This window comes from Mastomys coucha, unplaced genomic scaffold (assembly GCF_008632895.1).
Source record: "Mastomys coucha isolate ucsf_1 unplaced genomic scaffold, UCSF_Mcou_1 pScaffold23, whole genome shotgun sequence".
NCBI classification, from domain to species: domain Eukaryota; kingdom Metazoa; phylum Chordata; class Mammalia; order Rodentia; family Muridae; genus Mastomys; species Mastomys coucha.
In genome coordinates, this window is record NW_022196906.1 from 67,250,366 (window position 1) to 67,265,444 (window position 15,079).

Consider the following 15,079-nt stretch of genomic DNA (forward strand, 5'->3'; position numbering starts at 1 on the left):
ACACACACACACACACACACAGAAAGAGAGAGGGAGAGAGAAAAAGCAACTAATTTTGTGTGCTGGTTTTATATCCTAATACCTGGCTGAAAGTATTAGATTCAATATTTTTCTGGCAGAATGTTTAGGGTCTACATTTTAAATACAGATTCATGACATCACATAGGAATAATTCTTTCCTATTTGTCTTCTGTTTGTAACTTGTCTTATTGCTCTAGGTGAACTATTAAGAATTGGTTAAGGGTTGAGGTTTGGGGGGTGGTGTTGTTGTTTTGTTTTTGCTTAGAATTTCATGCATTTTGTCCATATCCATGCCTCCCTTCCACACTCTCCTACTTATGTTCCTTCCCACATCTCCCTCTCTAATTCATTTTTCTTCTGAATCCAGTTAGTTGGTATAAGGCTGACCATTGGCACATACAACCAGCCAGGTGGTTCATCCCTAAAGAGAACTTACTTTCTTTCCCTCTGCAGCTGTCTGCTACCTACAGCTCCTCATCTAAGGAAGGAGCCTTGTGAGCTCACCCCACATCTATGCTAAAATGTTAGCTAGTGTGATCTTGTACAGGCAATCATAGCTGTAGAAAGTTCATGGGTGCACTATCCCTGTCATGACCAGAGAGACTTTCAAAGCAGTCTTCCCAGCCTTCAGGGTCTTACAGTTTTCCACCCATTCGGTGATGATTTCTGAGCTTTGGATGTAGGGTGGTCGTGTAGACATCCTGATTGGAAATGGGTACTCCACAGTCACTTTCTCTCACTTTGACTAGTTAAGATTTTCTGTAATTACCTCTGTCTGCTACAAAAGAAATTTCCTTGATGAGGAATGAGAGTTATACTAATCTATAGGTATAAGTGTTTAGAAAGACTTGGATACTATGTCAGTTTAGCAAATTGGTAGTAGTAGATTCCTTTAGGCTCTGTGACCTCCAGCCACAGATTCTTAGCTGAATTTACAATAGCAAATATGAGTTTCTGCCTATTGAACTAGCCATAAATCTAATGAGGCAGGGTCGGTTATTCAAGATACTAGTGTCACTAATGCTAGGCATGTCATTATTGTAGTTTGTAGGATTTACATCTGAATAGAACTGTTGAGAACTTAACTCCAGCATCCTGCATAACACCTTTCAAAATCATAACAGCTCGCCATCAGGAAGGAGGCTTCCAGATCATTTCCTCTTTGATTTACAAAAGCCATGCCCAAAGTTCTGTTCTTATATCAATTTACAGCTGTAATACATTTATTAACTTATATTTGCTAACCCTTTTTTTTTTTCTGGTTTTTCGAGACAGGGTTTCTCTGTGTAGCCCTGGCTGTCCTGGAACTCACTCTGTAGACCAGGCTGGCCTCGAACTTAGAAATCCACCTGCCTCTGCCTCCCAAGTGCTGGGATTAAAGGTGTGCGCCACCACTGCCCGGCTACCTTAGTTTCTTTGAGAATTTTTGCATCTATATTGATCAAGAAAATTAGCCTCTGCTTTGGTGGTGGTGCTGGTGGTGGTGGTGGTGCTGGTGGTGGTGCTGGTGCTGGTGGTGCTGGTGCTGGTGGTGGTGCTGGTGCTGGTGCTGGTGCTGGTGCTGGTGGTGGTGGTTGTCATCTCATTCCTATCTCATTTTTGTATCAAGGTAATGCTGGTTTCATACACTAGGTTTGATAGTGTTTCTTCTCTTCTTTTATTATAGAAGAGCTTAAGGAGCTCTTCTTGAAACATTTGGTAGAATTCAGCAGTGAATCTATTTGGAAATAGGCACACTAAGAGAAGTACCTTACCAGTCTCTTAGGTGATTTTAATCTCTTGAGCTGACAGTGGGCATCACCTGTCATAGAAGCATAACATGACTTTGTACATTACATTTGTTTGACCAGAAACAAAACCTGAGATCATTCTATAACAGAACATAAATTATTATCTTTAATAGCTGTCATTAATGGCTGATTTTATCGTATAAATTATGTTTGGATATTAATTTACATTCTTCTAGGTTGTTTTAACCTTCTAGTAGAATATACAATGGTGTTACGAGCGAACATGTAATACATGCCACTATCTGGGAACAAATCCTAATATGTAGAGCAGCTAGAGACCTGTGCACTTGTAATTTGGGTACGTGTTGCCTAACCAGAAGAAATAGAATTCCTTGTTTGTGTCTTTTCACTTCCTGTATTATTTCTGCTTGTACTTGTTTTCTTAATCACTTTTGGTTTTTCCCTAGTTTTGAATATTTTCTTATGTCTGATGATCTCCCTGTTGTCTGTACTTATTTTATTGTAAAAGTGTTTATATAGCCCAGGCTGACCTGAATGAACTTACAATGTAGCTGAGGCTGTTCATGAACTCTTTACCTTCCTATCTATAACTCCACCTTTTTCTGCCATGTCCAGTTGCTTTCTGTTTAATATTTAAATGTGGCAAGCAAAAAAAAAAGCTTTGGATGTTCTGTGTATGTCCATAACTTGCACTCCATTGGTCAAACACACACTTTGTTCTGGGATTTCACACACCAACTATAAGAAACAGTTTTGAATTGTAGAAATACTGGCTAGTCTGTTAATCTTTGTTTTTGTTTTTTAGTAAGTAACCCTTTTATTTATTTTGTTTCACTTTTTATTAGCTTTTTAGGTTATACAGAGTAATGAGTTTCATTATGGAGTCTTCATGCATACATGTCATTCTAAGGTGCTCCCACTTGTTCCTCTCCTTTACTGCCTCACCAACCGTACCTCTCCTTTTTCCACCAGTTAGTCCCCACCTTTTGCATTCTATTAGCTTCCTTACTTTTTAACTCCTATAAAAATCTTTCTTCCTTTCCTGGCCATGTGACCTACAAGCATCATAAATGAAAATTTAGGTTCTGCATATAAGAAAAAAATGTGATGTCTGTCTTTCTGAGTCTAGCTTATTTTATGTAATATAATGGTTTCATGTTGCATCCATTTTCTTGCAAATATTTTATTTATTCATACAGTAATAAAGTTTTTATTGTGAAAATGTACCACATTTTTTAATCATTCATTTATTGATGGCTGTCAATAAAGTCCTGTGAAACCAATGAAAGTTCTTTTTCTATCTATTATGAATATTGACGCTATGAATACAAATGCATAAGGATCTCTGAAATATTAGAGTCCTTCAGGTCTGTACCAAAGAGTGGTACAACTGGGCCATATGATACTAATATTTTCATTTTTTAACTTTTAAGAAATGTATTATGATTCATGTACACAAGTTGCCATTGTCAGCATTTTTATTACAGCAACAGAAAGCAAAAAACAGATAAAGCACCAGGTGCTTTACCTGCTGAGCCATGTTGCTCATTCTGGTTTCAGTTTTTTGGAGGAGCCTCCATACTGATTTCCACTGCGGATACATAAGTTATAGACTCCTACCTATAGCTGATTTTGAGTCCTCTTTCCCATACCCTGAGGATAACCTGACTTAATCATGTTTTATATTATATTGTCTGTTGTACTAATACCTGACCAAATTAGAATGCTGTAATCCTTTAACATTTAGTCTAATTGCTAATGAGGTATGACTTGTATTACCTGGTTTTGCTGGTCCTCTTCTATGTGTTATACCTCATTTTGTTCCTTTGTTTCTCCTGTTGCTGGTCTCTCCATTAAACAGCTGTTTTCTAATAATTATTTTACTTTATTTTCACTTTCTACATTTCAGGGTTTTGTCTAATATTTCCTGTTTGATGAGAGTTGGATTATACCAACAAAAAGTCAGAAACACATAAACATATTTGTATATGTATGCCTTCATTCACCTTATTCCATACATTTTTGTGTAACATGTGCCTATCAGTACAGATTTGTAAATTATGTTTTATGCAATTGCCTTTCAGTTCAAATAGAGAATATCAAAAATTATACATGGAAGATATATTTACTCTGTACTTTATATTTAGTTTTTACTGGTATTCTTTATTTCTTCATATGAATTTTTTTCAGAACTGCTATCTAGTGTCCATTTAAGCCAGAATTTCTTTTTTCTTTTCTTTCTTTTTTTTTTTTTCTTGGTTTTTTGAGACAGGGTTTCTCTGTGTAGCCCTGGCTGTCCTGGAACTCACTCTGTAGACCTCGAACTCAGAAATCCACCTGCCTTTGCCTCCCAAGTGCTGGAATTAAAGGCGTGTGTCAACACTGCCTGGCGTAAGCCTGAATTTCTTATATGACACATCTGCTAGTTTTAAATACTTATTTTTATCATAGCAAAATTTCATTATATATTTTCTAGAACTATAACTTTTTAATATATGTAGTTTCTGTCTTTCTATTGATATTTCCTTTCTGGTGAGATTTGATCTCTCTTAACACTGAGTATATTTTAAGTAGCTCGTTTATAACAAGTACATCTATCTGGACTTCCTCAGGTATAACTTCTAATGACTACAGTATAGGGACAGGGCAAAGATTTTTATTGTTTTATAGCTGATAGTTCTTTATTGCAAGTTAGACATAAAATATGATACTCTGGAAATTAGTTTCAGTCCTTGCCCAGGGTTTGTGTGTGTCATTTCTTGTGATTATTAATATTTGTTGGCTGCTTAGGGGATAATTTTTATGTGGCTTTCTTTGAACTATACTGTGTTACTATAACTATCTACTGACGTCTTCCTAGCTTAATACTCATCTAGTAAGATATAGATTTCACTAAGGACCTAGAACCAATAAATCTCCCCGTCTTTATTCACTAGGGGTCTCCATAAGTATGTATTAGGATTCAGCATCAGCACTCAGACATGGAACTAACTGTCCTTAACCTTCACTTTCTGCTTTGGGGAGGCTTTCTCTTTAGCCAGAGATGGCAACTTCAGGCTTTCTCAAGTCTCTCTTGAGCATGCACATAGCCTTTCAGATATTTGTGATCTAGCATCTCAAGACTGTTCAGATTGTTTTTATCTTTTTAATTATTTTATTTATTTACATTTCAAGTGTTGTCCCCCTGCCTAATCCCCACTCCACTACTCTCCCACCCCCTCCCTGAACTGGAAACTTAAGGGTTCTTTGGAAAGTCAGTTGGATGGTGTTTTGCTGTGGCAAACACATGAAGGAACATTTTGTTAAAGTGGACACAGGTGTGAAAGATTAAGGCAGACTCCGTGAAGGAACGTTGAAGAAGACACACAGGGGAGAGGAAGTTCTGTTAAAGCAAGCACATGAAAGGACACATGATGAAGGATTCTTTGCTAATGACACACATGTATTAGTCTGCCTTATATTGCATTTGTAGGCACTCTATAGAGAAAAACAGACCAAAAAACATCTGGTCATATACTCCAGTTTCTTGCCACTTCCTTAGACTTGGGCTGATTGGATGCATGTGCTGAGGCAAGGCACATGTAGGACACATGATGTTTGGAAGGTATAAATAGGGCTTCTGATGGAGACAGAGCTTGGCTTGCTGGTACAGCTAACTGTGCAACCTTGTGGATCTTGAGTCTTTGCTGATCTTCATTTCCCTTAGAGGCACAGCCAAGAACTTTTCCTGGTATTCCTGCTGACTGGTGCTAAGGCTGAGGCCTGGTTGTCTCTGCTAGGTCCTGTCACCCTGTCACTGTTGTTGCTAACCTGACTCTACTGAACTGGACTGCTGGTATATCCATGAAGTTTTTGCAAGTGGATCAAGCTGCCTCTGCCTGCTAACTGAACTGATTTCCAGACAACACAGATGGGAGTTGCTCCAAAGAACCTTTCTAAACAGGTCCACTCCTCCAACCCGCACCCCCACCCCAGCCGTCCACAGCCCTTCCCCATATCCTTTCTTTTCCACTGCCTCTGGTGGATGGTGGGCTACAAGGGAGGTTAAAGTGTTTAAGAATTATCATTAAAAATAAAGTTTGAAAAAATTAAAGTTACATATCCCCCTCCCCTTTGCCTTTAAGAGGGTGCTCACCCACCCACCTCACCCCTTTAGAATCCCCCCCTTCTCTGGGCCATCAAGCCTCCACAGGACCAAGCATATCCTCTCACACTGATGTCAGAAAAGGCAGTCCTCTGCTACATATGTAACAGGAGCATGGACTGGCCCATGCATGCTCTTTCATTGGTGACTTAGTCCCCGGGAGCTCTGAGAGGTCCTGTTAGTTGATACTTTTGTTCTTCCTATATGGTTGCAATCCCCTTCAGGTCCTTCAGTTCTTCCCCTAACACCTCAATTGAGGTCCCCAAGATCAGTCCAATGGTTGGCTGTGAGTATCTGCATCTGTCTTAGGTACTGGCAGAGAGCCTCTAGAGGACAGCCATGCCAGGTTCCTGTCTGTAAGCACTTCCTGGCATTAGCAATAGTCTTAAGGTTTGGTGTTTGCAGATGGGATGGATCCCAAGTTGGAGTAGCCTCTGCTCCATTTTTGGTCCCTACATTTCCTTTAGACAGTAACAATTCTGGGTTAAAATTTTTGAGATGGGTAGGTGGCCCCAACCCTCCACTAAGGACCATGTCTATCTACTGGTGGTAGTCTCTTCAGATTCTGTCTCCCTGCCATTGTGTATTTCGGCTAGTGTCATCCCCATTGGGTCCTGGGAGCTCCTTCAGCCATTCAAGATCCCTCAATTGAAAATTCTCTGTTTAGCTCTATACCCCATTTTTTAATTGGGTTAAAAATCACATCATTTCATTAGATGCTGAAAAAGCCTTTGACAAAATAAATACAACATCCCTTCATGTTAAAAGTCTTGGAGAGGGGCTGGTGAGATGGCTCAGCAGGTAAGAAAACTGACTGCTCTTCTGAAGGTCCTGAATTTGGATCCCAGCAACCATATGGTGGCTCACAACCACCTGTAATGAGATCTGATGCCCTCTTCTGGTGCGTCTGAAGACAGCTACAGTATATTATGCTGGAGCAAGCGGGGCCGGAGCAAGCTGAGCCATCCTGAGTTCAGTTCTCAGCAGCCACATGATGGCTCACGGCCATCTGTACAGCTACAGTGTACTCATACACTTAAAAATGAATAAATAAATCTTTAAAAAAAAAGTCTTGGTGAGATCAGGAATTCAAGGCACATTCCTAAATATAATAAAAGCAGTATACAGCAAACCCAACAGCCAACATCAAATTAACTGGAGAGAAACTTGAAGCAATCTCACTAAAATCAGGGACTAGACAAGGCTGCCCACTCTCTCCCTATTTATTCAGGATAGTACTCGAAGTTCTAGCTAGAGCAATTAGATAACAAAAGGAGGTCAAAGGGATAAAATGAGAAAGGAAGAAGTCAAGGTATCACTACATGCAGATGATGTGATAGTATACTTAAGTGACCCCAAAATTCTGCCAGAGAACTCCTCCACCTGAGAAACAATTTCAGCAAAAGAGCTAGATATAAAATTAACTTAAATCGGTAGTCTTCTACACAAAGGATAAATGAGCTGAGAAAGAAATTAGGGAAACAACACCCTTATCAGTAGTCACAAATAATATAAAATATCTTGGTGTAATTCTTAACCAAGCAAGTGAAAGATCTATATGACAAGAACTTCAAGTCACTGAAAAAAGAAATCAAAGAAGACCCAGAAGATGGAAAGATCACCCATGCTCATGGATCAGTAGGATTAACATAGCAAAAATGGCCATCTGCCGGGCAGTGGTGGCGCATGTCTTTAATCCCAGCACTTGGGAGGCAGATGCAGGCGGATTTCTGAGTTCGAGCCCTGCCTGGTCTACAGAGTGAGTTCCAGGACAGCCAGGGCTACACAGAGAAACCCTGTCTCAAAAAAAAAAAAAAAAAAAAAAAAAAAAAAAAAAAAAAAAAAAAAAAAAATGGCCATCTTATCAAAAGCAAGCTACAGATTCAATGCAATCAATCCCCATCTAAATTCCAACTCAATTCTTCACAGAGATAGAGCAATTCTCAACTTTATATAGAATAACAAAAAACCTAAAATAATAAAAAACAGTTCTCAACAGTAAAAGAGCTCTGGGGAATCACCACTCCTGACCTCTGTACTGCAGAGCAGTAGTGGTAAACCGCAGAGTATTGACAGAGACAGGCAGGTAAACAGTAGAAGTAAGTCCACACAGCTATGGCCACTTTGTCTTTGACAAAGAAGCCAAAACCATATAGTGGAAAAGAGAAAGCTTCAACAAATGGTGCTGGGCTGATGGTCTGCTATAGAAGAATGCAAATTGACCCTTTTTTTTTTTTTTTTTTTTTTTTTTTTTTTTTTTTTTTTTTTTTTTTTTTTGGTTTTTCGAGACAGAGTTTCTCTGTCCTGGAACTCACTATGTAGACCAGGCTGGCCTCGAACTCAGAAATCCACCTGCCTCTGCCTCCCAAGTGCTGGGATTAAAGGCGTGTGCCACCACTGCCTGGCAAATTGACCCATTTTTATCTCCTTGTAGAAAGCTCAAGTCCAAGTGGATCAAAGACCTCCACATAAAACCAGATACACTGAATTTAATACAAAAGAAAGTGGGGAAATAGCCTTGAACACATGGGCAAAGGGAATAATTTCCTGAACAGAACACCAGTGGCTCAGGCTCTAAGATCAACAATTGACAAATGGGATCTCATGAAACTGTAAGGCAAAGGACACTGTCAATGGGACAAAACGGCAAACAACAAATTGGAAAAGTAGCTTTACCAACCCTACATCCAATAGAGGGCTAGTATCCAAAATATGCAAAGACTCCAGAGAACCAAGTAAAACCCTATTAAAAACTGAAGTACAGAGCTGTTGAAATTTTTTTACAGCAACCCATCTTATTTCTTCTCTTTACTCTTTCTGGTTAGTTTATAGTTTGCTGCAATTGTAATTCGCATACAGTCTTGATGATACTTACACAAAGCAAGATACTTGCTTATAATAATTTTTGACCACTTCTTTTCCATATCCCATCCCATCTCTCCAAGGAGAAGGACCTTTACACTGGGCAAGCTCTAGATCATGTTAGACATAGACAGCCATCTAGGTGGTCAAGCATGGTAATTATTTATATGCATAATAAATTAACTCTGCTTTAAATAACTTATTAATTTACAACAAAGCAGTCTTTTAAGCATACTGATCACTGTATAATTACCTCAAATCCAGTGAATTTCAAGAGTAATTGATTTTAATTTGTTCTCTGCTTTATGATAACTAGTAGCTCTCACCTCCTTAAGGCCTAATCTAAAAGACACTATAACACAAGCCTGGGAAACAATAGACTTAGGGACAACAGCCATCACCAACACTATACTGTGCACTCTGACATTCTTGGGGATCTGGGACAAACACTAGAGCCAGTGTACATAAGCATGCCATAGCTATGTTCTGCTGTAGATAGAAAGCAATATGAAAAAGGATAATTATTTACAGGTAAATATCAGATACTTCCAGAGTCTTCTCTACAGTCTCAATGTATTATTCCTTAAAAATGTTGGGTTTTAACAGTCAGTTTTCTTTTACCAAATTTATCTTGTACATTACCTCACAGATATAGTATTTGATTGGCACTTTAAAGAGAATATTATTCAACCATATCTCTGTGGCTTCCCTATATTTTTTTTTCCCAGACAGGATCTAACTGTGTAGCTTGGTGTCCTGGAGTTCATTATGTATACCAGGCTGACATATAACCATCTGCCTCCAAAGTGCTGGATTTAAAGGCATGTGCAACCATGCTGTGTAGCTTCCCTATTTTTTAATTTGTTGTTATCTGTAATGCATGAGTGGTAAGACCCACTAAACTAGCAGTGTGGACTGGGTTAAAAACATTGTAACGATTGAATTAGAAAAATTACCATTGGGCTGGAGAGATGGCTCAGCGGTTAAGAACACTGACTGCTCTTCCAGAGGTCTTGAGTTCAATTCCCAGCAACCATGGGATCCCATGCCTTCTTCTGGTATGTCTGAAGAAAGCTACAGTGTACTCATGTAAATATAACAAATAATAAATCTTTTTTAAAAAATGATCATCTTAATTATTCTGTATAAATGTAGGAAAATTTGATAAAATTTTGGTTGTATCCCAAGTATCCAAATGTGCTTAAAGCTTTTAATTAACCATATACATATCTAATCCATAAGCTATACGAATTAGATTGGGTTAGACTAAACTTCTTTGTACAAATTCCTATCTATAAATTTTCTAATAAACTTTTATCTTAAGGACTTGAGAACAGTTAACTAATCCTTTTATCAAGCTCTTAGTGCTATAAGATTTGGTCAGTCATCCTCTGACTGCTTGCCTCAATTTTCTCTACTGTGTTTCAGCTTATTTTTGTAGAATTAAATATTTACTTTTTATAAATGACCTAAGTAAAAAATCCAGAATTCCATGTATTTTGAGTGACCATTTCAGTCATATTAAATGTTAATTTTATTTCAGTCTTTAAAGCATAATTTTAAATAAAAAAGAAAAAGACCAAATGATCTCATTTAAGTTAGTTATTCTATAAACAGTACATTCTCTGTTCTTTACCTTTTTATAACTTGTATAAATATAACCTAGTGCTTAGTTGTTAACTGATACCAAATTTTGCTTGATGAACCCTGCAGTAAAAGCAGGAAAATAAGATGTAAGCTAATCCACATCTTCATTTGTCCTAGCATGACCTATGCCTTGTAATATAGCCCTTGTTTCTAAATCATGACTGCATGTACTCTATTAATTCTTCATAAGTTAGGATCATTGACTGTTTAGAATTTCCCAATGGGTAATAATAAAGTTCTTTTTCTTTAAAAATTAAAACTACTGAAATCTAGATAAGACACCTCACAGTAGAGCTGTCCTTAATCAGGGAAGCACTCATATGAGTACCAATGTTTAAAATTATGACGGTTTCTACACATAACAGGAAATTGAGCTATTCAAGCTGATTTTATTTCTAATTCTAAGCTTTCATGAAACTAAAGGAAGAGTAGCTGTGGACCTTTGAGATTTCTCATTGCCCTTGGTGTCAGCCTTGCCAGTGGAATACAAATGTTAGTGTAAATGATCTCTAAGGTCTCATGTTTTGAAGTTTTGTTTGGTTGGTTTTAACAGGCTTATTTCACTCTGTCTGTGTGTGTGTGTGTGTGTGTGTGTGTGTGTGTGTGTGTGTGTGTGTGTGTGTCTGTGTGTCTCTGTGTGTGTGTGTGTGTGTGTGTGTGTGTGTATGTGTCTGTGTGTCTGTGTGTCTGTGTCTGTGTGTCTGTGTTTTCAGCTGTCTCGTCTATTAAGAGCATGTATGGCTCTGCCAGAGTATCCGTGATGCATAACTGTGTAACTGCATCGCTACAGCTCCAGGGACTGTGACGTCCTCTTCTGACCTCTACAGGCACTGTATTCAACTCCAGGGGCTCTGAACCTTTTCTGACATTCTGGACTCTGCAGGCACTCACTGTCTTTATACTCACAAACTCACAGACACATATATACATATAACTTTTTTGTCATATTCTTTAAAATTTATAAAATATTGTAACAATAATAATGAGTAGTATAAAAGTTGTCTGATAGAAAACAATCAGTCTTATGTAGATCTGCAGCAATACTGAAAATACATGTTTTTCTCAACATAAATTTTAAATAACTCCAATCATATTAGCTGTGTATTTTAAAATAATACATCACTACTAGTTTTTTTTTTAATAAACATAAATATATAAAGTCTTTTTGTTTGGTTGGTTGGTTTGTTTTGTTTTTGGTGTTTTTGGGTTTTTTTTGGGGTTTTGTTTTTTTTGTTTGTTTGTTTGTTTTTGTTTTTGTTAGTTTGTTTGTTTTTGAGACAGGGTTTCTCTGTGTAGCCCTGACTGTCCTGGAACTCACTCTGTAGACCAAGCTGGCCTCATACTCAGAAATCCGTCTGCTTCTGCCTCCCAAGTGCTGGGATTAAAGGTGTGTGCCACCACCGCCCGGCTTTGTTTGTTTTGTTTTTAGAAGAGTTTAAAGTCTTGGCTCTTACTGTGGTACAAAATAAGAACAATTTTTAGATATTGGAGTTCATTGTAATAAGACTGTACTTCAATGACCCTCACATCACCAAAGAATTTTACCTCTCTAGTAGCTAAGCTAAGAAAGAGTTGACAGTTCTGCTACTCCAAGGAGTAAATTGTAAGCACGATTTTTGGATACAGATTTCCTGCTCTGGTCAAAGCTATTTGACTTGAGTGAGTGACTTTATTCTCAGCCCACAGGGAACAGGTTACATTCATTTAAGAAATGGTATGTGTATTAAGATGGTCTATCCTTGGCTGGTGAGATGGCTCAGTGGGTAAGAGCACAGACTGCTCTTGCAAAGGTCCTGAGTTCAAATCCCAGTAACCACATGGTGGCTCACAACCATCTGTAATGAGATCTGATGCCCTCTTCTGGTGCATCTGAAGACAGCTACAGTGTACTTATTTATAATAATAAATAAATCTTTAAAAAAAATAAAAATAAAAATAAAAAAATTAAAAAAATAAAAAAAAGATAGTCTATCCTTGAAGTCATTCACCAACTGTTTCAATGAACAGTTCTGCTTAGAGGGTGGCACAGACATAAGGTGAAGGTAAGAATCTGGTTCATTGGCTATGATGATTTTGAAAAGCATTCATCTAAAAGAAAGAATAACTTATAAAGTCCTCTTATACAATAGTTAAAACATCAAGCAAAGCATTCAGTATCACTCTTTGTTGTTCTCTTATAAGCTACCTTCCAAGTTAATTGTTTACTTTTCTTTTGACTGTATAAATAATTTTGAAATATGTAACCTGTTCTGAAAATCATAGTATAGTGTAAAAATATGAAATAAACAATCCTACTAACAGAGAGGCTGAGATAGGAGAAGCATGGTTTCAAGACCATTGTGTGGTACCTAGCAAGACACTGTCAGGTACAAACAATGAGAAAGTGTATATGGATTGTACAATATTGGACCTATTTCTCCAATTACCAAATTATAGAGACCACCAGATGATAGCCAACAAATTTCCAATTCCTCATACTTTTGAATTTGAATCAGTTAGAATATGTTGGTAATATTAATTTTCATATTAAGACATATTAAGAAAAAGTAATTATTACTTCCTGTTGTTTTTGTTGTTAGAGGTGGAATTATGTTTGTGTAGGTTTGTTGAAAGGTTACTTTCTTGCTTCTTCTAGGGTATAGTTTTGCTCCTTATATTGGTGTTTTCCCTCTATTATCCTTTGTAGGGCTGGATTTCTGGAAAGATATTGTATAAATTTGGTTTTGTCATGGAATATCTTGTTTTCTCCATCTGTGGTAATTGAGAGTTTTGCTGGGTATAGTAGCCGGGGCTGGCATTTGTGTTCTCTTAGGGTCTGTATTTCATCTGCCCAGGATCTTCTAGCTTTCATAGTCTCTGATGAGAAATCTGGTGTAGTTCTGATAGGCCTGCCTTTATAGGTTACTTGACCTTTTTCCCTTACTGCTTTTAAAACTCTTTCTTTGTTTACTGAATTTGGTGTTTTGATTATTATGTGACGGGAAGAATTTCTTTTCTGGTCCAGTCTATTTGGAGTTCTGTAGGCTTCTTATATGTTCATGGGCATCTCTTTCTTTAGGTTAGGGAAGTTATCTTCCTATAATTTTGTTGAAGATATTTACTGGCCCTTTAAGTTGGGAGTCTTCCCTCTCTTCTATACCTATTCTCCTTAGGTTTGGTCTTCTCATTGTGTCCTGTATTTCCTGGATGTTTTGGGTTAGGAAATTTTTGCTTTTCATTTTCTTTCACTCTTGTGTCAATGTTTTCTATGGTGTCTTCTGCCCCTAAGATTCTCTCTTCTATCTTGTGTATTCTGTTGGTGATACTTGCATCTATGACTCCTGATCTCTTTCCTAGGTTTTCTATCTCCAGAGTTGTCTCCTTTTGTGATTTCTTTATTGTTTCTATTTCCATTTTTTTAGATCCTGGATGGTTTTGTTCATTTCCTTCACCTGTTTGATTGTGTTTTCCTATAGTTCTTTAAGGGATTTTTGGGTTTTCTCTTTAAGGGCTTCTAGCTATTTACCTGTGTTCTCATGTATTTCTTTAAGGAAGTTATTTATGTCCTTCTTAATGTCCTCTATCATCATTATGAGAAGTGATTTTGGATCCGAATCTTGCTTTTCCAGTGTGATGGTATGTCTAGGACGTGCTATGGTAGGAGAATTGGGTTCTGATGATGCCAAGTAACCTTGGTTTCTGTTGCTTATTTTCTTACACTTACCTCTAGCCATCTGGTTATCTCTGGTGCTACCTGCCCTGGCTAAATCTGACTGAAGTCTGTCCTTCTTGTGATCCTGGTTGTGTCAGAACTCCTCAAAGTCAAGCTGTCTCTGGGATCCTGGGATCCTGGGCTTATTAGAGCACCTGGGAGTATAGCTTCCTCTGGGAATTATGGAACTCGCTGCAGAGTTTGCACCCAAGGTCTGCTCAGGGCACAGTCTTCTGATCCTAAGATCCTGGGTGTGTCATAGTGCCTGGGAGTGGGGCTTCCTCTGGGTGTTGTAAGACTGGCTGCAGAGTTTGTGCCCAAGGTCTCTTAGGGCATCAGCCCAAACAAACTGGAAGCAACCCATGCCACTGGGCTAGCGGAGTTCCTGTGTGCCTGGTCCCTCTGGTCCCAGTTACTCCCAGTGTTGGGACACATGTTGTGTCCTCCTCACCTCTCATCCTGGGCGTGTTAGAGTGCCTGGGAGTGGAGCTTTCTATGGGTGTTGTGGGACTGGCTGCTGAATTTGTGCCCAAGGTGGTCTTAGGGCACCAGCACAGACAGACCGGAAGCAACCTGTGCCACTGCACTTTATTTTTCTTGTATAAAATCCCTTATGTGGCAGCCATAGCTGGAGCCTGGGTTCTTGAACAAAGACTCCAGTGTGGGTTTTGACAAGATTATCAGTGAATTCCTGGTAAGGAGACTTGGTGAACATAGTCCCTTTCCAAAGGTCGGGGTCAGGTAGCTGTAGGTCTTGGAGATGGCATCAAAGGTGGCCTTGGCAAAGTTGCCCAGAGTGGCGGTTCAGCCTCTGGCTGATGTGTAGCAATCATCAATACCTGCCACTATCATGTGCTTCTTGGGCCCAGGAGCAGAGACAATTCCACTGTTTCTAGGTGCAGGGATGAGGCGCACCAACACAGAGCTATAGCAGCCTGTCACTGCATGAAACAGTGTGAGGCT

The 15,079-nt window shown here is 38.5% G+C and overlaps 1 protein-coding gene across 4 annotated transcripts in view; it reads left to right on the forward strand.

Annotated features, from left to right (window-relative positions):
- Rfx7 (regulatory factor X7) overlaps positions 1 to 15,079 on the forward strand; it is an 89,120-nt gene that overhangs the window by 57,506 nt on the left and 16,535 nt on the right. The window lies entirely within an intron of this gene.